The sequence below is a fragment of the Lissotriton vulgaris genome, chromosome 3_1 (assembly GCF_964263255.1).
Source record: "Lissotriton vulgaris chromosome 3_1, aLisVul1.2, whole genome shotgun sequence".
NCBI lineage: Eukaryota > Metazoa > Chordata > Amphibia > Caudata > Salamandridae > Lissotriton > Lissotriton vulgaris.
Window position 1 is genome coordinate 616,606,529 of NC_141689.1, and position 20,358 is coordinate 616,626,886.

General features: G+C 47.6%; 1 pseudogene; it reads right to left on the reverse strand.

The window, feature by feature from the left end:
• Positions 1 to 3,064: 3,064 nt before the first annotated feature.
• LOC147726842 (cytochrome P450 2J6-like) lies at positions 3,065 to 4,270 on the reverse strand (annotated as a pseudogene).
• Positions 4,271 to 20,358: the final 16,088 nt, after the last annotated feature.

Genomic DNA, 20,358 nt, shown 5'->3' on the forward strand with positions numbered 1-20,358 from the left:
TTCCGGGTGCGCTTACGCCGTGCGTATCACGCGGACGCGGCTACGCGATACGTCACGATCATGTTTTTGTTCGCGACATTGGCGCTAACGGGACGCTTCCCGGTTCGCGCACCGGGGCGCTCCAAACGACTACGCTCTCCGGGGCGCTCACCGGGGCGCGCCCCGGGAGCGCTCCAGGGTAAAAAAAAATTTTTTTTTAATTGTTTAAAATACAAAGAAAATATAGGATTCATTCATTTTCAAAAATATTACATTTCATAGCTATAGACATTTGCTATTAACCAAATTTTGAAATTCAAAGAAAAAAACATAGGTTTGGGGCCTTATTTATAGTTAGGAATTAGCATTTAAAAAACCTATGAAATTCACAGAAAAAAACATAGGTTTCACACCAGTTATAGTTAGGAATAAGCATTTAAAAAACCTATTAAATTCACTGAAAAAACCATAGGCTTCACACAAGTTATAGTTAGCTGGAAATTTTACTGACATAAAACCATTGAAATTCCACGTTATAGTTAGTTGGACTCACTATAACTTGCGCGTGTAATGCACTGCTGATGACGTCACATATTACATGACTCATGACATGGTCAGTGACATCACTAATTTTAATTATCGGTTCGTCTCCCTCGATCTGGACATCAGCTTGGGGCCAGCGGATTTGGGTAATATGCCATCTCCCTCTGATACGGTGAAAAACCTGGGTGTCTGTCTGGATTCCAATCTTTCATACTCCCAACATGTTGGAATGGTAGCCGGGAAATGCTATGGCATACTAAAGGTTCTCCGCAAAATTCTAGATCTTCTTCCCATCAAATCGCGGAAAACCCTGGTACATGCCTTAGTTACCTCCCATCTCGATTATGGGAACTCACTTCTCTGTGGAATCAGTAAAAAGGGCCTAAACCAACTCCAATGTGTCCAGAATGCGGCGGCTCGTTTGGTCTTGAACCTACCCAGGAAGTCATCTGGGAAGCGAGCATTATAAACCTTGCACTGGCTTCCCATGCAGGAACGCGTTCGGTTTAAAATCATGTGCATCGCCCACCGTATGGCACATGGCTGCGGCCCTGTCTATCTTCAAAATATGCTGACTATATACCGTCCCAAACGATTGCTTAGATCTATGGGCAGCATGAAGTTGGTGGTGCCCAGTATCCGAAGAGCGTGGATAGGAGGGCGGTCTTTTACGTTCCTAGCCAGTAAATACTGGAACGAACTTCCTATTGAACTTAGGATGGAACCATCTGAACTACGGTTCAGGCTGAACTTGAAGACATATCTGTTCCCCAAAGTCTAGTGATTGTAATTCCCTTCTTCCTTTCCCCTTCTGCTGGTTTGTTTTGAGAGTACTGACGGATTGCATTCATAGCGCGGGGACGCACTGTTTCTCTGTGTAACCAGGCACTTAATAAATGTTTTTATTATTATTATTTATCTGTATGAATTAGTGAGGTGGTGTATGTATAACTGTATAGGTGAGTAAATGGGAGTGTCATTGATTCTTTACATGACTATCTGTTTGTTTTTTTTTAAGACTTTTATATAGCGTGAACTAGACCAGAAGATATTGGGTATCAGAGCGCTTTCTAACGAAGCACCTGTTTCGTTACATGAGGATGCATTCTTTTTTTTAGGCACGGGGAGATTAAGTGATTTGCCCAGAATCACAGGATGTTGAGCATTGTTGCCGAGACTCGAACCCGGTTCCCCAGCTTCGACATCGACGCTCCAGCCGTAAGGCTACATCCCTCTCACTTTGGTCCCTGCTCATGCTACTTGGGCCCTTCACTCACTTCAATTTAAAAACTAGTCACCTTGGGAAAGGCAATTTCCTATTAAAAATAATGGAAGGCATTTTAACATGTAGAAGTTTCATCATCAGTCATCATCATCATCATTTTTGAAGTGAAAGTTTACTCCCAACAAAGAAAGTATCAACCTCATTTTCAAAAATGTTAAGAGAAGGAAGCAATGGTAAAGCATTATAGAACAGTTATGGGCTCATCGTCACTTTGGTGAGTGTTCTTGCTAGCTCACCGGGTCGATGGAGTCCAAGATCTTTTCACCCTAGCAGAAGACCATCTGCCATACTCAGTCATCCTCACATACATGGGGGATCCATGCACCTTCAGAATCTGCTGCTGTGGAAGATGTACTAAATGCTTATTAGAATGCCGCACTGGAGCCATGAAACAAACACAATGGTCCAACAACTCAGGACGTTTCTCACTGTGGCCAGTGTTTGTTTCCCTGCCTGGGTCCACCATGCCTAGCTAAGTAGACTTGGACATGGAAGATTTGTGGCCTCAGCCATAACCTCTAATAGGACCAGGGGTCCATAACTGTGAAGTGTTGAACCTACTGTTTACGATTTTCAACTGTGGAGCCTGCTAAGGTGCCATGGTCAGCAATTTAGTTCCCTCACCTCTAAATAATGTGGGGAACCATGGATTTGAAGGAGCAAACCATCACCAAGTTATATTGGTGCTCACTTTCCGTCAATCTCTAAATGAGGCACTTACTCGATCATCTCCACAGGGCTTCTCAGAACCAAGTCATGGCTTCAGGGGCCAGGGCATGGAGTTTAAATTCTAGTGGGCTGCAAATTGTGGAAGATATACTTCCAGCCAAGCTACGGGGCAATCACCCAAGGCCTGCAGACATTTATCGACCCAGCACGGTAGAGTCAGGTGGGACTGCTAGAAAGCCAAGACACTACAGAGCTCCGTACATCAGGGGCCTCCTATCACAATTGTTGTAGAGCACACGGTTTTCCATATTAAAATACACTTGAATACTAGATGACAATAATTTCCCAAGTCAAGCATAATTCCCAAAAGCAGGTGTGAATAAAGCCTTCAAAGAATTTGGATGGACATCCTTGTTGCAAGCTGGCTCAGCCTACATGATACATACTCAGAACTTTACTGGTAACCAGTGCAGGTCACTTCCCATGTCAACACTGTTTATAATAAGGAACATTGTATAAGACAGTTTATAGGCTTACAATACTAATTGTACAAGCTTCTTTCATTTTTATAATCATAACAGAATGACTTTAATCTGGATTGGAAGACTGAGAGGAATACTTCAATGTTTGCGATGTGGTCCCAGTCTGGCGTGGAATGGCACGGATCCCATAGCGTTGCGGCTTCAATATTGGCCTGTAAACACAATCTAAGTTTGCATGCTTCACTCCCTCGGGCAGCTGTAAGGTGAAGGACCGAAGAAGGTTGGTGAAAAAGATGAACATCTCCATTCTGGCCAGTTGTTCTCCAAAGCATACACGGTGTCCTGACAAAAATAGTAATAATGCTTTGTTGTTCACAAACTGTCCTTGGTCATTGAGGAAGTGGTCTGGGTTGAACTGTTGAGAAGTCTTCCAGTGTTCAGGGTCATGCAAAACAAAGGAGATATTTGGCAAGATGATAGTTCCCTTAGTGATGGGAATGCCGTGTAGTGTTGTCCCCTGTTTGTATTGTCGTAAAGGTCCAACGGGTATGATATTCCCAAGGCGCTGGATGTCGTGGATCACGGCATTGGTGTATGGCCGCCTTATCCGGTCCTCATAGTCAACCAGCCGCTTGCATCCAAGAACAGCATCTAACTCATGCTGGACCTTCTCTTGGATGTGCGGATGAACCACCATGTAGAGTAAGGCCCAAAGCAGAGTAGGGTGGTAGACTCTGTTCCTGCCATAAACAGGTCAGCTAAGTGGAAGTGGGATCATCTACAGATACAGATATCTGATGCAGGTAACAGTCAATCAAGCCTTGAGGCTTATGGTCATGTTCCTCTGGTGTCTCCTGATCTTCTGCAGGATGAATGCACGCAGGACCTTGGCGTCGTGAAATATCCGCTGGTGAGGCCCAGGGAGCCAGTGCATCAGCCAGGGTAAGAGATCATAGACCCTGCCCCAGATAGTCTGTCGAGTGTCGATCAGTACGTCAATGGTAGTGATAAGCTGGCGGAAGGCCGGCTCCCCAATGGAGAAGTGATGACCAAAAACTACAGCGCAGATCACTTTGGCCATATAATTGGCGAGCTGGCAGGCGAGGTCCACTGGATTCCCATTACAGCCCATGATAGCCTTGAAGAGAGGACTATTCGGCCGACCAGACATTTCTTCTGAGTGAGAGATCAAAGCTACTTTCACCGCTTGAAATCCATGCAGGACCACCATAGGAGTCTTTCCAAGCCACAAGGTGAAGATATTCCCATAGGTCCTTGCCAGCGGGCTCTTTTCTCGCTGCGCTGGTGTCATCTCCTCCGCATCACCCGGCACACACGGGGCTTCCTTTACTCATGGGAGCCCTGCACTTGCATCGGCGGCCTCAGCCGCCACTTCCGCTCCTCCTTACGTCTGAGGCCTCCAGTGGGTGGAGGCCTCCTTGGACCTTACCCTTCCTAAGATGGAATTATCTCATAGAAGCGGGAAGAACAAGAAGGCCTGGTACACGCCTGATCTGAAATTATTGAAGCTTACTTGCAAACAACAGGAAAGACAGTGGAGAAAACATTACTCTGAAAGTGATAAGGCCAATTATAAACTCGCCTTGAAAAAGTATAAGGAGCAGATTAAAATCACCCAATCCAACTACTTTCAGACAAAAATTAGTACAGCCGCTAATTCCCCAAGAGAAATTTTTTTAATCTTTAAATCCCTGGTCACCCCTCCTGCCCCTATTGAAGACCCAGAACTTGCTCAGGTGCGTTGCGAGGAACTGGCCAAATTCTTTTTTTCCAAAGTAGCCACCATATATTCATCCTTCCACAACCTTCCCACTGAATCTTCCCCTGTATATCACATGGCTCTGATCCAACTGAATGAATTTGAACCTATAGACCTTCCTACTACTCAGTGTCTTCTAAAGAATTTAAAATCAGGCTCCCCGAATGACCCTGCACCTCCCTCCATATTAAACCTTGTATCAGACACTGTGGCCCCAGTTATTCAGGAGGTGATCAATGCCTCTTTGACTTCAGGCCTGGTGCCGCCGACTTGGAAACAGGCTAAAGTTAAGGCCCTGTTGAAGAAACCTAATCTTAACCCTGCAGATTGGGCAAACTATCGCCCCATCTCTCTTTTGCCCACCATTAGCAAACTCACAGAGAAATACGTCAATTCTTTATTAGCCACTTTTCTGGAGGATAACAACCTCTTTCATATCACTCAGACAGGGTTTAGGAAAAAACAGGGCACTGAAACAGCGCTTATTGCAGTGGTTGAGGAAGCAAGGAAGATCGTAGACAGTGGGAATCACGCGGCCATACTATTATTAGATCTTACCGCGGCCTTCGACACCGTGAACCACTCCATTCTGCTTCACAGGCTGGAAGAAGTTGGTGTCTCGGGCACCGCACTACAGTGGCTGCATTCCTTTCTGTCTGATAGGACCTTTGTGGTCTTTGAAAATGAGGCATCCTCCCCCCAAATGTGTCTTAACTGCAGTGTACCCCAGGGCTCGTCCCTCAGCCCCACCTTATTTAACATTTATATGAGGCCTTTGGCTGAGGTGGTGCTTCCCTGGGGAGTACAACTTGTGACACACAATTGATTATTTCACTATCCACGCATGATGCCCCCTTTGAAAGCCTCTCCATCTGCCTTAATAAAGTTCGGGAATGGATGGATGAATCCTTCCTAAAACTTAATGGGGCAAAAACGGAGGTGATGATGCTTGGATACAAGGCACCTACCATAGTGGAGGAATGGTGGCCGGAGAGCCTAGGCCAACCACCCAAGCCCAAAACCCAAATTAAGAGCCTTGGGGTGTGGATGGACCCAGCTCTTAATTTCTCAGTGCAGGCCCGGAAGGTAGCTGCCACGTGCTATGCACTCATGAGGCTTCTGAGGAAAATTATCATCCTCCTTCCTTTCGAAGCCAGAAGGATTCTCGTGCAGGCGTTGATCTTATCACGCCTAGATTACTCTAATGTATTATATCTAGGTACCCCCCAAGGGAAAATTAAGATACTGCATACTGTTCAGAATTGTGCAGCACGTATGTTGCTGAACGTCCCGCGGAGAACATCTGCCAAACCCGCACTTTGCCAGCTGCACTGGCTTCCAGTGCAACAGAGGATCGAATTTAAAACCCTGGTCACGGTCCATAAAGTAATCTACAAAACAGCACCGCACTGATGCAATCATTATTCTGCCCTTACCATCCTGGTCGGGAATTAAGATCCTCTAACAAAAATCTCTTGACAATCCCTAAAATTCGGAGAGTGCGTATGGGTGGCCGACGCCTCTCCCTACAGGCCTCAAGACTTTGGAACAATCTTCCACTCTACATCAGAATGGAAAGCAACCATCTCAGTTTCAGGAAGTCGTTGAAAACTCTGCTGTTCGTCTAACTCTGGTGAATGAACGTTGTCTAAAGCGCTGGGATGCCTCCGGGTAGCCATGCGCGATACAAATACGTAATCATTCATTCATTCAGCCACCGAGGGGCTCTCCCTCGGGCATGGGAGCCCCGCGTTACCACTGCTCCTCTCAGCCATGCACTCCGTGGATGAGTGGCAGTATGTGACTATCTGAAAAGGTGTATGAGTGCATAGGATAGTGTTGTATTGAGGAGTGACTGCATGTATAAGTGATTGTATGGGTGAATGAGTGAATGTGTGTGTAGACTTAAGAATAAGTGAGTGGGTATGTACTAACTGTTATTGGTGTGTCTATGATTTCATACATATGTTCATATGTTCAGTCCAATTCCAACTGTAAAATAATTGATCATCCAAAAAGAAAACTTCACCAGGACATTTGGAAGAAAACGGGGGCCAATTTATAAATAAAAAGGAACCCATTCTTGTCTTTATACCAAAACACATTTGTCATGTCCTACACGTCCATATTGCTGCAATTGGTTGGATAATAAAGCCCAAGTGGGATATATATATATAACTGCTCTCCTGCACCTTTCAATCGAATCACTCGATGGCGGGTGCCACTCACACAACGGTGCTCCGTGTCTCGTATCAGCTCCAAAACCCTCTCTCCAATCCGGAAAAAAAACAGTGGCCCTCACAGCTTTGCATTCGCGGCAGTTATATATATACCCAAGCCCAAACCAGTCCAAACTTCCATTCAAAAGAAGGCGCTGACTCCGTGAATATTCTTCAAAGTAAGGTTCCTTTATTCAAAGTGCAACAGCCCAGACACGTTTCGACGGTATTCACCGCCTTGCTCACTACATCTGTTCTCACAAAATTGTCAACTATATACTTTCAAGGTTGACAAGTTCAGACTGGCTGGTTGTCATGGCAACCGAATTCCATGACATCAAACAACATAGAAGAGTTATCTCTTTGACACACATTTTGTCGAAATCCCTCACCATATTGCATTGCATCAATAGAACAGAGATAACTCAAGTGACATCTTATACTCAAACGATGGTAAATATTTCTTCACATTTTGCACAATATCAAAAACACAAAATTATAATGAAATTATAAAGAAATGTTTCAGTGAGTAAACATGTTTATACATTTTGTCCCATTTTTTCAATTTTTCCATAGGTTGTGAATGCTGTCAAAAACACTGAATGGAAAAAACATTGTGTTTCACTGTTCAGACCTTTGTCATCATGACATCACTAACGGCCAAGGATTCAATAGATGTTACACTAACCCACCATCTTTCATCTTGTTTTACACATCGTGCGTGCGCACCTGCTAACCGGCCGTTTGCCATTTCGCCTCTCCATGTGTATATTCTTCCCGTATACAAGACTCCCCTGACTAACATATCAGTCTGTCTCACGCTAGTGCTGTACTGTGATACAGCGGGGGATAGTCACCAGACTATACGCCATTGTTTTGCCTCGCTGCTGAATAACATAAGGTCGTTGCTTCCAACCCCAGTGGGTTGTGGCAGGGTATTATTTCTAGTGCCTTAGGCTCATAATATATGGTGATCGGCGCACTTAGGTGGTTACTTAGGTCAATGTGACACGAGTGATTTATATGTACAGTGAGTGAAACAATGTCCCATTTGTTGTTTGAATAAAAAAAACTTGTGTGAACTGTGTCAATTAAACATTATTAAAATTAAAAGTAGGTGATATCTAGATGTTATCGGAGGGGGTTAAAGTTTACAGGCCAGGCGGCTGAGGACCAGAGGTGTACATTAAGTGCCTCATCCGCATTCAACCTGTTAGGGATTTTTGAGTCTAGCATGATTATATATCTTGACTCAAGTCTTCTCAATGCCAGTTGCCGATTGCCACCCCTGATGTTTTTAGGTATGCTGTCAATTACAAAGAATGTCAAGTCTTGTGCATTTCCTGCGTGACAGGGTAAGCCATAGGGTAAGCCTGGTCGTCATTTGCTATTGCCTGAGGTGTTGTAGTACTCGGGCGTGGGCCTGGTGTATGGTGCTGCCTACGTATCTTTTGCCACATGTGCATTCGAGCACGTAGACAGCAAACTCCGTCTTGCAGATATATATATATATATATATAAAAATACATACATACGTACGCCAACGCACTCACACATTGAAATTTCTTCCAGAGGAATTGGTATCAGTGGACTTCTGGCGCATCTTTTTTTCTACTTCATGTTGCATCACTAAATCATAAATTGGCAGAATAATTAAATTAAGCAGTGTACTACAGCACAAGAGGCTACATTGTAACATATTGTGACATTTTAAACTATTTTAAACTAAAATCTACTAGCAGCAGCAATGAACAACTTATATGTTCTAAGGATGTAGTTAGGCTTTCCTCATGCCACTCTACACCAGCAAGCTTAGAAAATGGAGGAAGTGTTCACTTAAGATGAAATACAATAAAAAACGATCAATATCTCACTCACCGATTTCCTTCAAGAATTTAGCATGCGGAATTATCGTGACTATATAACTTGTAAACGCAGTTTTACCATTGTGATCCATTTGAAACAAGAAATGAGGAAAACCTCCTTAAATGACACATTTTGATGATCAAAAAAAGCGCTGTTACAAATACCTTGTAATTATCTCATCCTGTAAATACCATTATCCCACGGTGGGGCATTTATCAGATGTGGTCAATATAGTCTATTCCATTATCTGCAAGAGCAATGAGGTATGACATGCAGAACCTACATGTCCTAAAGTTCATTGGTCTCTGCATTCGTTTTGACTATTCAGCGCAGGTATTCTGATTGCATACCGACCTAAACGTATTTGAACATTTTGGATGGAATGGACACAATGATATGTGGAGCTAAGGGGGGTACCTGATAACTTGTGTAAAATTAATGAAAGAGGGAGCAAAGGCATTAGCCATATGTAACTACGAGCCTGATTCAGAGTTTGTCCAAAGTGCTACTCTGTCACAAATGTGACATATACCTTGTCTGCTCTATTGCAGTTCCGTTTTATCCTAAGGCATTTGTAATAAGGCAGGCAGGATATCCATCACATTCGTGACGATATCCCTTCTGCCAACCTCAGGCCCCTGATTTAGAAGTCCATGTTCTACCTTGATAGCTTATCGCAGTTTGAATCATACAGTGTATGTATATGGCGGGATATGTCTTGATTACTGGCCTGTCTGACACCATCACCTGTTCATTCTTCTGAAGTTAGTAAAATCACTACCACTAATATTAGTGAAATAACACCTCTTATGTAAACACAATTAAGTCTGTGCTCCGTTGTTGTATAAATGGACATTATGTTTGCCTATTAGGTAGTAATAAAGTATTTGTTACAAATAGGGAAGCGTATTATTTTTTATATTTAGCTCTATGTTATAACAGATAGTTCTTTACTCAGAAACAAACAAGTTCACTATTATATCATGTTTGTTCACACAAATTAAAAATATTTTTCATCTCTTACTTTTTTAGTACATTTGTTAAAAAGAAAATGCAGAGTGGCCTAAACATGAATCCAAGCTTTCCGTAGTTATAATTGAATTTCATAAGAGAATCAATGAAAATGCTTTGACATTGCTTTTTCATTTAATTGTATTTGTCTGACAAACATTCAAACCTTGCAATACGTTGGCATTAACATAATGCTTTGTAGGCATTGCATATAACCTCAAAAGAGTTTACTCGTACATTATTCTGTATGTCGGTAAACAATGTAGAAACATTGAATACATCAATAAAACTCACAAAACTGAAAGAGTCAATCGAAATGAATGTAATTGGCATACAATTTAGTAGTATTCAAGATAGTATACATAATACTATTAAGACCAACTAAATAGGGGTACCTAAAGCAGTAGAATTTACTTCACATATTACATCAGCATATTCCACATCTCCTTTCTCAAGAAAGCTCACCACGCAGCAGGAAGTGCTTTGCAGTCCTACCAGTGACACAGTAACATCTTTCTTACATAGAACAAACCCAGCAGCACGTATAAACAAACGTGAATTGTTAGATTGAAAAGTAGAGGATCTTTTTTATCTATTTATGTTACAGGGTTCTCAGAGATCCTGATTGCATGCAATGGCGTCCTGGCGCTGATGGACCCGCTAACAGTACTGAGACTCAAATTTAGAAATTAAATTGTCATAAGCCACAATTTTTGACATTCCCTGAAGTACAGGTAAATTACTCGTCGACCGGGTAGGAAACCTATGTAACATCGCGGCGGTGTCTGCAAGACACCGCCATCCATATTACGATCATGGCGGAGAGCAGCCTTTCCATGGCGGCATTTTCGCCATGGAAAAGCATGCAGTCTCTGCTTTTGGGGGCCCGTTGTGGGCCCCCAGGGTGTTGGAGAGGTGGGGAGTGCACATGGGGGGTACCTATGGTACCCCCCTGCATCTGCATACACAAGGTGCCTGTCAAGTTGTGCATGCAAATGCACGACATGCATTTTTTACATTGCGACGGTTGTTGCTTACCACACTGCCCGCCGCAATGTAAAAAATGCAGGATGTGCCCGCCAGTGTGTCAGGTGCATCCTAATTAGAATGGCGGGCCCACCACACCCATGGCGAGCGGTCCCTTTTGCCGTTGCGGTGGCGGGCAGACAATCGTAATGGACCCTATTGTTTTTGTAAATAAACCTGAACTATGGATGCTAAAATGGCCTAGAGTGATAGAAGCTTCAGCAAGAGAGATTGGCAGAAATGTAAGTTATAGTGGATTGTTCACAAAGGTAAATTTACATACCAAAAAATGTATGTGTGTAAATTTTCTCTTACACTTTGGTAAAATGTTCTTCTTTCAACTATTCACCATTTCTGAGTGTAAATTTATTACAAAGTGTGGACTTCCAGTTCTCCATCCCATGAATAGAGGGTGTGGAGCCAAATTCCCAATTGCAAAGTTACTACTTATAGCTTTTCACACCTAGGCGGAGATCTCTACTACTGTTGTGGAAATCTGCTACAGTGGAGGAGATATCTGCTTCTGTTACGGAGAGCTCTGCAACAGTGGAGAACATCCCTCAGCCATTAATGACCCAGTAAACCAACCCCAGGACCGGCTCAGTACCTATGTCCTAGGGTGCCCACCCCTGGAACATAGTGGTATCCCTACCCACAGTGACACAGCCGATGAAAACTCTATTTGCTTTTGCTCGGTGGTAGCATTTAAAAAAAATCTCCCATCAAGAAGGAGCAAACACCAAGTCCACTGCCTGATGGCGGGAGATTTAAAAATACTATCGCCAGCTGGGAATGGACTATTTATTTTTTTACCTGCCTGCAGTGAAGCGGGCAGCAAAACAGATGAATTGTTTGCTGCCACTCACAGGGAGAAGCATTATTAGTTGCTCCTTGTGGGCGGGAGCAATGCTGGCTCCAGCAGGATGCGGGGAGCCGGCTGGGGCCACAGGAGCCTTGTGGCTCCCAGTCCCCAACGGCAGTGTGGTGGGCGCCCACCAGGGCAACCACCTTTGGTTGAGCCAGGCCCCAGGGGATGAGCTCCTGTATGCGACTTATGCAGCATACTTGGAGTCGCCATCTCACTTCAGCTGAAATACAACCTTATTGGTATTCCAAATGATGTGGACCTCCCTCAAGCCACACTCCTCTTCATTAACTTGGGCTTGGTAGTGGCGAAGAGTAATGTTGCAAAACAACGGGAAATTCTGGACGTCCCTACAAAAGTGGAAGGAATGGACATGTACATGTCCGTAGAGAAAGTTATCTACAAGAGTAGAGGATGCCCCCGCAATTCTACATGGTCTGTGTCCACTGGATAAAATATTAAGACTTGAATCTTATTGACGGTGAGACTAGGCCTCCACTGTGAACAGATTTATGTTGATTCCATGCTGCTGTGGTGCTAGCCAGACGTCTCTCATTGTAGTTAATTTGTTGCCGGAAGCCTTACACTATGTGTGCATAATGTGATACTATAATGTTAACCTCCCTCTGATGTGTTTTACTGGTACAGATGTGTTTTAGTAATATATTATGTTGATTGCACTAATAAAAAAATAAAACGGGTACCATCAAGCCATCCTGACCCTCTACCATATAACAGGCACTATGGGGTCAATTTCGATTCAGGAAAATGCGCTCCGAATAGTTGTACGGAGCGTATTTCCCGTACGAATCGTATACCTTCAAGTTCCCCATACGTACGATCAAGTACGATCCTAACCCAAGGCAGATCCCCGTACGAATCGTAAGAAACACCGTACGACACAAAAATACATACGATTTGTATCCGGTTCACGCAGTACGCTAAGTCCATACGTAAACAAGTAGCAGTTTCCGACCCAGCAAGAACAATTCGTCTTTGCGACACTCCGTAGACCCTTTTTCTACGGGACCCAAAAACAGCCGTAAAAGCAGAGTCCGTCTCGAACCGCATCCCGGTACGCGACATACACACCATGAACCCCATCGTCCGTGTCATCCCAGTCCTGTACGCCTACGACCTGGTGCATAGAAAATGACAACGGTGCAGACGGTGAGTACTGCAACAATGGAAGCGTACATGTACGGTGCATCATACACGCTCGCATATATAGTGATACGAGACGCACACACACCATGAGAGTTGGGATACGGTGCATCATGTGCGCTTGCGTATACCACCATTGCAATATTGATACGAGCCACACACACGCCATGAAAGTTGGGGTACGGTGCGTCACACGCGCTCACGTATACCACCATTGCAATAGTGATATGAGCCGCACACACGCCATGAATGTTGGGTTACGGTGCGTTACATATGAGGGATGGGTGGATATGACTCCCAGCAGTGCCCAACAGCATGGGGGTGGGTGAGTATGACTCCCAGCAGTGCCCAGACATAAGAGGGGTGGGTGCAGAGGACTCTCAGCAGTGCCCAGACAGAAGAGGGGTGGGTGCAGAGGACTCCCAGCAGTGCCCAGACAGAAGCGGGGTGGGTGCACAGGACTCACAGCAGTGCCCAGACATAAGAGGGGTGGGTGGATATGACTCCCAGCAGTGCCCAACAGTATGGGGGTGGGTGGATATGACTTCCAGCAGTGCCCAACAGTATGTGGGTGGGTGGATATTACTCCCAGCAGTGCCCAGAAATAAAAGGGGTGGGTGCAGAGGACTCCCAGCAGTGCCCAGACATAAGAGGGGTGTGTGCAGAGGACTCCCAGCAGTGCCCAACAGTATGGGGTTAGGTGGATATGACTCCCAGCAGTGCCCAACAGGTTGGGGGTGGGTGGATATGACTCTGAGCGGTGCCCAGACATAAGAGGGGTGGGTGCAGAAGACTCCCAGCAGTGCCCAGGCAGTAGAGGGGTGGGTGCACAAGACTCCCAGCCGTGCCCAGACAGAAGAGGGGTGGGTGCAGAGGACTCCCAGCAGTACCCAGACAGAAGAGGGGTGGGTGCAGAGGACTCCGATCAGTGCCCAGCAGTATGAGGGTGGGTGCAGAGGATTCCCAGCAGTGCCCAGACAGAAGAGGGGTCAAGTCAAGTCAAGTCAAAACATTTATATAGCGCACTACACACCCAGAGGGTTTCAAGGCGCTGAGGAAGGGGAGGAGGATTATTTGTCAAATATCCACGTTTTAAGCTGCTTTCTGAAAGCTAGGTGATTCTGGGTGAGGCGAAGGTAAGCGGGGAGGGAGTTCCATGTTTTGGCAGCCAGGTATGAGAAGGATCTGCCTCCCATGGTGGACTTGTTGATGCGAGGAACAGTGGCGAAGGCTTGGCTGGAAGAGCGAAGTTGGCGGGAGGGGGTGTAGAAGGACAGTCGAGAGTTGAGGCAATCTGGTCCGATGTCGTAGAGTGATTTGTGTGCGTGGGTAAGCAGTCGGAAAGTAATCCTCTTATTGACTGGTAGCCAGTGGAGGTCTTTAAGGTGACCAGAGATGTGTTCGTTGCGTGGGATGTCTAATATGAGCCGGGCTGAGGCGTTTTGGATTCGTTGTAGTTTCTTCTGGAGTTTAGCGGTGGTGCCTGCGTAGAGGGTGTTTCCGTAGTCCAGTCGGCTCGTGACTAGAGCGTGGGTGACTGTTTTCCTTGTTTCGGAGGGGATCCAGCGAAATGTTTTTCTGAGCATGCGAAGAATGTTAAAGCAGGAAGAGGATACGGCGCTGACTTGTCTGTTCATTGAGAGTGAAGAGTCCAGGATGACGCCAAGGTTCCGTGCGTGGTCTGTCGGGATGGGTGCATTTCCGAGGGCTTCCGGCCACCAGGAGTCGTCCCATGCAGAGGGGGATTTACCTAAGATGAGGACTTCTGTTTTGTCTGAGTTCAGTTTCAGACGGCTTTGTTTCATCCATTCGGCGACTTCTTTCATTCCTTCGTGTAGGTTAGTTTTGGCAGTGCTGGGGTCCCTGGTGAGAGATAGGATCAGTTGAGTGTCATCCGCGTAAGAGATGATGTTGAGGTTGTGTTGGCGGGCGATGGCCGCGAGGGGGCTCATGTATACGTTGAAGAGGGTGGGACTGAGTGAGGATCCTTGTGGTACGCCGCAGATGATTTCAGAGGCCTCGGACTTGAATGGTGGGAGACGGACTCTCTGGGTTCTTCCGGTGAGGAACGAGGTGATCCATTCCAGTGCCTTTCCTTGGATTCCGATGTTTTTGAGGCGTTGTAAAAGGGTGCTGTGGCAGACTGTGTCGAAGGCTGCAGAGAGGTCGAGGAGGATGAGGGCGACTGTGTCTCCATTGTCCAGTAGAGTTCGAATGTCGTCTGTTGCTGCGATTAGGGCGGTCTCGGTGCTGTGTTTGGCTCGGAAGCCAGATTGAGAGGGGTCGAGTGATTTGTTGGCTTCGAGGAAGGCGGCGAGCTGGTTGTTGACAACTTTCTCAATGACTTTGGCCGGGAATGGAAGAAGCGAGATGGGGCGGTAGTTTTTGAGTTCGGTGGGGTCTGCTGTTGGTTTTTTCAGAAGGGCGGTGAGTTCAGCGTGTTTCCAGTCTTCTGGGAAGGTAGCGGAATTGAAGGAGCAGTTGATGACGTCTCGGAGGTGCGGAGCTATGACGGAGTCTGCTTTGTTGAAGATGTGGTGAGGGCATGGGTCTGTGGGGGATCCAGAGTGGATGGAATTCATCAGGCGGATGGTGTCCTCAGTGGAGATTGGGTTCCAGGCGTTAAGGGTGTTGACGGGGGGAGGATGGTCAGCTGATGGTGGGGTGGCTTGGCTTCCGGGTTGGTTGTCAAAGCTGTTGTGGATGTCAGCAATTTTGTTGTGGAAAAAAGAGGCTAGGGAATCGCAGAGGGTTTGAGAGGGGGTAATGTCGTTGGAGTTGGCCGAGGGGTTGGAAAATTCCTTGACGATGTTGAAAAGTTCCTTGCTGTTGTGGGCGTTGTCGTCAAGTCGATCCTTGAATGCTGTTTTCTTGGCTTTTCGGATCAGTTGGTGGTGAGTACGGATTGCGCTTTTGAAGGCGTCCTTGTTGCTGGTGGATGGGTCTTTTTTCCAGGCCTTTTCAAGGGAGCGGCACAGTTTCTTGGACTTCTTGAGGTCATCGTTGAACCATGAGGCCTTCTTGATGCCAAGTTTGCGTTGACGTTTTTTCAGTGGTGCTAAGGTGTCGGCAGTGTTGGATAACCAAAGGGTGAGTTTGGAGGCGGCTTCGTTGGCGTTAGAAGAGAGGGCTGGGGAAGTTTGAAGGAGCGATGTGGAGATCTGTTCTGTGGTGATTTTGTTCCAGTTTCTTTGTAGAGTTGGTTGGAGGTGGGTGGTGGGTTTTGGTTTGTTGTAGGTGAAGTGAACGCAGCTGTGGTCAGTCCAGAGGAGATCCGTAGTGTGGCTGAATGAGACGTGGTTGCTGGAGGTGAAGATGGGGTCGAGAGTGTGGCCTGCGATGTGGGTGGGGGAAGTGACCAGTTGTTTAAGTCCGAGGTTGGCGAGGTTGTCCAAGAGGGTGGCGGTGTTGCGGTCGTTGATCTTTTCAAGGTGGAAGTTGAGGTCTCCCAGAAGGATGTAGTCTTTGGAGGGGAGCGCGTGTGGGGTGATGAAGTCCGTGATGTCTTCACTGAATTTTGCGCGTGGTCCTGGTGGTCTGTAGAGGAGGGTGCCTCTGAGCGTGGTCTTGGGGTCGGTGTGGATCTGGAAGTGAAGGTGTTCGGAGTTGGCGAGGTTGGCGTCAGAGCTGGTTGAGATGCGGATTGATTTCTTATGGACGATAGCGATTCCACCTCCTGTATGGTCGGTGCGGTCCTTGCGTGTGATCTTATAGTCATCCGGGATAGCGATGGCGATGTCAGGGGCTGAGGAGGCGTTCATCCATGTTTCCGTTAGGAAGGCGATGTCAGGAGAGATGGTGTCTAGTAGGTTCCAGAGGTCAATGGCGTGCCTGTGGACCGAGCGGGTGTTGAGAAGGATGCATTCTAGGTGGTTGGGGTCGGGGATCTGTGTTGTGGTCGTAGCGGAGATGATGTCGGTGCCGCTAAATTTGCAGGAGAAGCAGGAGAATGGGCCATGGGTGCGTCCAGGGGCGGCTTGGACGCAGTTGGGTGCGCGACCGGGGTTAAGGGCTAGGAGGGAGGCGGCATCGTAGGTAATGCGGGAGGGATGGACATTACGAGGACCAGGGGCTCTGGCGCTGGGCGCGGTCCAGGCGCGGACGGGCGTAGACGGGCTTACCTTTGGCGCACCTTCGGCGTGGCCGTAGCGCGTGGGGACATTGGCCATAAATGGTGAGAGGAGGGGGCGGAGCGTGGGAGGGTCAGCAGGGAGGCGGGGTCTGGGAGGAGACACGGGTGAAAACAACCAACAAGTCGAAATGGCCGCCTAGAGTGAAATCGAAAGTGGGGCACAGCCGAAGCTTCACTTAAATAATCTAGTTACTAAGTAACTAAGGAGACGCTTCGCCTACAAACACAATCGCCGCTTTAGACAATAGATTGAATATCTAATGTAGCAATGCGCGCTCTAACGCTAACAAGCGCTCAGACTTGGTACAGAGGACTCCCAGCAGTGCCCAGACAGAAGAGGGGTGGGTGCAGAGGACTCCCAGCAGTACCCAGACAGAAGAGGGGTGGGTGCAGAGGACTCCGATCAGTGCCCAGCAGTATGAGGGTGGGTGCAGAGGATTCCCAGCAGTGCCCAGACAGAAGAGGGGTGGGTACAGAGGACTCCCAGCAGTGCCCAGACAGAAGAGGGGTGGGTGCAGAGGACTCCCAGCAGTGCCTGACCGTATGGGGATGGGTGGATATGACTCCCAGCAGTGCCCAGACATAAAAGGGGTGGGTGCAGAGGACTCCCAGCAGTGCCCAGACAGAAGAGGGTTGGATGCAGAGGACTCCCAGCAGTGCCCAGACAGAAGAGGGGTGGGTGCACAGGACTCCCAGCAGTGCCCATACAGAAGTGGGATGGGTGCACAGGACTCCCAAAAGTGCCCAGACATAAGAGGGGTGGGTAGATATGACTCCCAGCAGTGCCCAAGAGTATGGGGTGGGTGGATATGACTCTCAGCAGTGCCCAGACATAAGAGGGGTGTGTGCAGAGGAGTCCCAGCAGTGCCCAACAGTATGGGGTTAGGTGGATATGACTCCCAGCAGTGCCCAACAGGTTGGGGGTGGGTGGATACGACTCTGAGCAGTGCCCAGACATAGGAGGGGTGGGTGCAGAAGACTCCCAGCAGTGGCCAGACAGAAGAGGGGTGGGTGCACAGGACTCCCAGCCGTGCCCAGACAGAAGAGGGGTGGGTGCTGAGGACTCCCAGCAGTGCCCAGACAGAAGAGGGGTGGGTGCAGAGGACTCCCAGCAGTGCCCAACAGTATGGGGTGGGTGCACCATTGCAATAGTGATATGAGCCGCACACACGCCATGAATGTTGGGGTACGGTGCGTTACATATGAGGGATAGGTGGATATGACTCCCAGCAGTGCCCACACACAAGAGAGGTGGGTGGATATGACTCCAAGCAGTGCCCAACAGCATGGGGGTGGGTGAGTATGACTCCCAGCAGTGCCCAGACATAAGAGGGGTGGGTGCAGAGGACTCTCAGCAGTGCCCAGGCAGAAGAGGGGTGGGTGCAGAGGACTCCCAGCAGTGCCCAGACAGTAGAGGGGTGGGTGCAGAGGACTCACAGCAGTGCCAGACAGTATGGGGATGGGTGGGTATGACACCCAGCAGTGCCCAGACATAAGAGGGGTGGGTGCAGAGGACTCCCAGCAGTGCCCAGAGAGAAGAGGGGTGGGTGCACAGGACTCCCAGCAGTGCCCAGAAAGAAGAGGAGTGGGTGCAGAGGACTCCCAGCAGTGCCCAGACAGAAGAGTGGTGGGTGCACAGGACTCCCAGCAGTGCCCAGACAGAAGTGGGGTGGGTGCACAGGACTCCCAAAAGTGCCCAGACATAAGAGGGGTGGGTAGATATGACTCCCAGCAGTGCCCAACAGTATGGGGGTGGGTGGATATGACTATCAGCAGTGCCCAGACAGAAGAGGGGTGGATGCAGAGGACTCCCAGCAGTGCCCAGACAGAAGAGGGTTGGGATCAGAGGACTCTCAGCAGTGCCCAGACAGAAGAGGGGTGGGTGCACAGGACTCCCAGTAGTGCCCAGACATAAGAGGGGTGGGTGCACAGTACCCCCAGCAGTGCTCAGATATAGGGGGGGACCATCATCATAATCATACCACAACTACATGGGGGTATGTGCAAATCCCTATCTTGTGACTTTCATGATAGTGCCATAGCAACACATCACTTACAGCAGTGTCACACTCCACAGAGGATTGATTCCTGTCACACACTGTGTGACACACCACATGTGGGTGTGATGTCAAATTCCTCATGCATACCCACCCATGTAGGTTGCAGGCAACATACACACCCTACCATCATGCCACAATAGTGTATAGTCATGTAACAGCCCACCAAATAAAGAGAGCGAAAGGGAACACACACTGTCACTTACATCCCTGGCCTGATATGAATGTCCAGGTGGTGGTCAGACCACCAAGTTGTAGTATCTCATGGAAGGAATAGTGTTGAAAATCATTAGATACAATGCTCAGTAATGTGAGTCATGTGCCCAAATAACCTGCAGAAAAATTGCCAACATAGGGGTAGGTTGTGATGACACACATGCATAGTGTGAAAAAGGGTGAATGTGTCCATGAAGGCATTTGTACAAGCTCAAAACACAAGTACAGTGAGTAGCATGGATGGCACAGACTAATGAGCAGTAGACACCTGTGAGCAGCCATGGCCATTGCTGAAGGGAATCATCACCAAAAAAGGAAATGTGCACACATGTCAGCACAACAATTGTGCAACTGTCTGTAGTGAAGATCTCAGGTGTCACAGAGGAAGGAAAACTCCTTGGGACAATGTCTCTAGCCAAGCTGAACCCACACAACCAATGATTAATTGCAGAGACATTGTGATGGCAGATAGATATCATGGTCCAGATCATTACCATCATCCAAAAACATGTCTCAGAACCCAAAAATATTAGCATGACACCAACTCCAGGGCCCTCAGCACCTAAAGCAAGTACCTGAAATGCAATAGTGTAGAATGCAAAATAAAATGCTTTATTCAGCTCCAAAATAAAATATGTCTAAAATTGAGTCCAAGCTCCAACAAGGCCAATGGCCAGTCCACTTAAAAGTCTGGTAGGGGGACGTTGGGGAGGTCGTCGACCCCAAACTTGCCTGCACACAAATGTCCTGTTGGTCTGTTGACTCATGGGGGCATCATCTGAGTCAGGACTAGGCACCGCAGGGACAGTAGTGGGAAGTATAGGTGTTGTGGGTGCAGGGGGGGGGAATCTTCCTCAGTGGCTTGTGCAGCACCAAAGGTGGAAATCAACTCAGTGCTACACACTGCTGCCAGTTCAGCCAGACCACACCCTGCACCCGAGGACACTATGGGAGTGGAGGTGGAGGGCTGTGAGTCTTGCGGACTTTGTCTCTGGCTGCGTGTATGCGTTCTGGCCCCAGTCCCTGTGGGTGTGCCTGCAGCCCTGTGAGATTGGGTGCAAGGA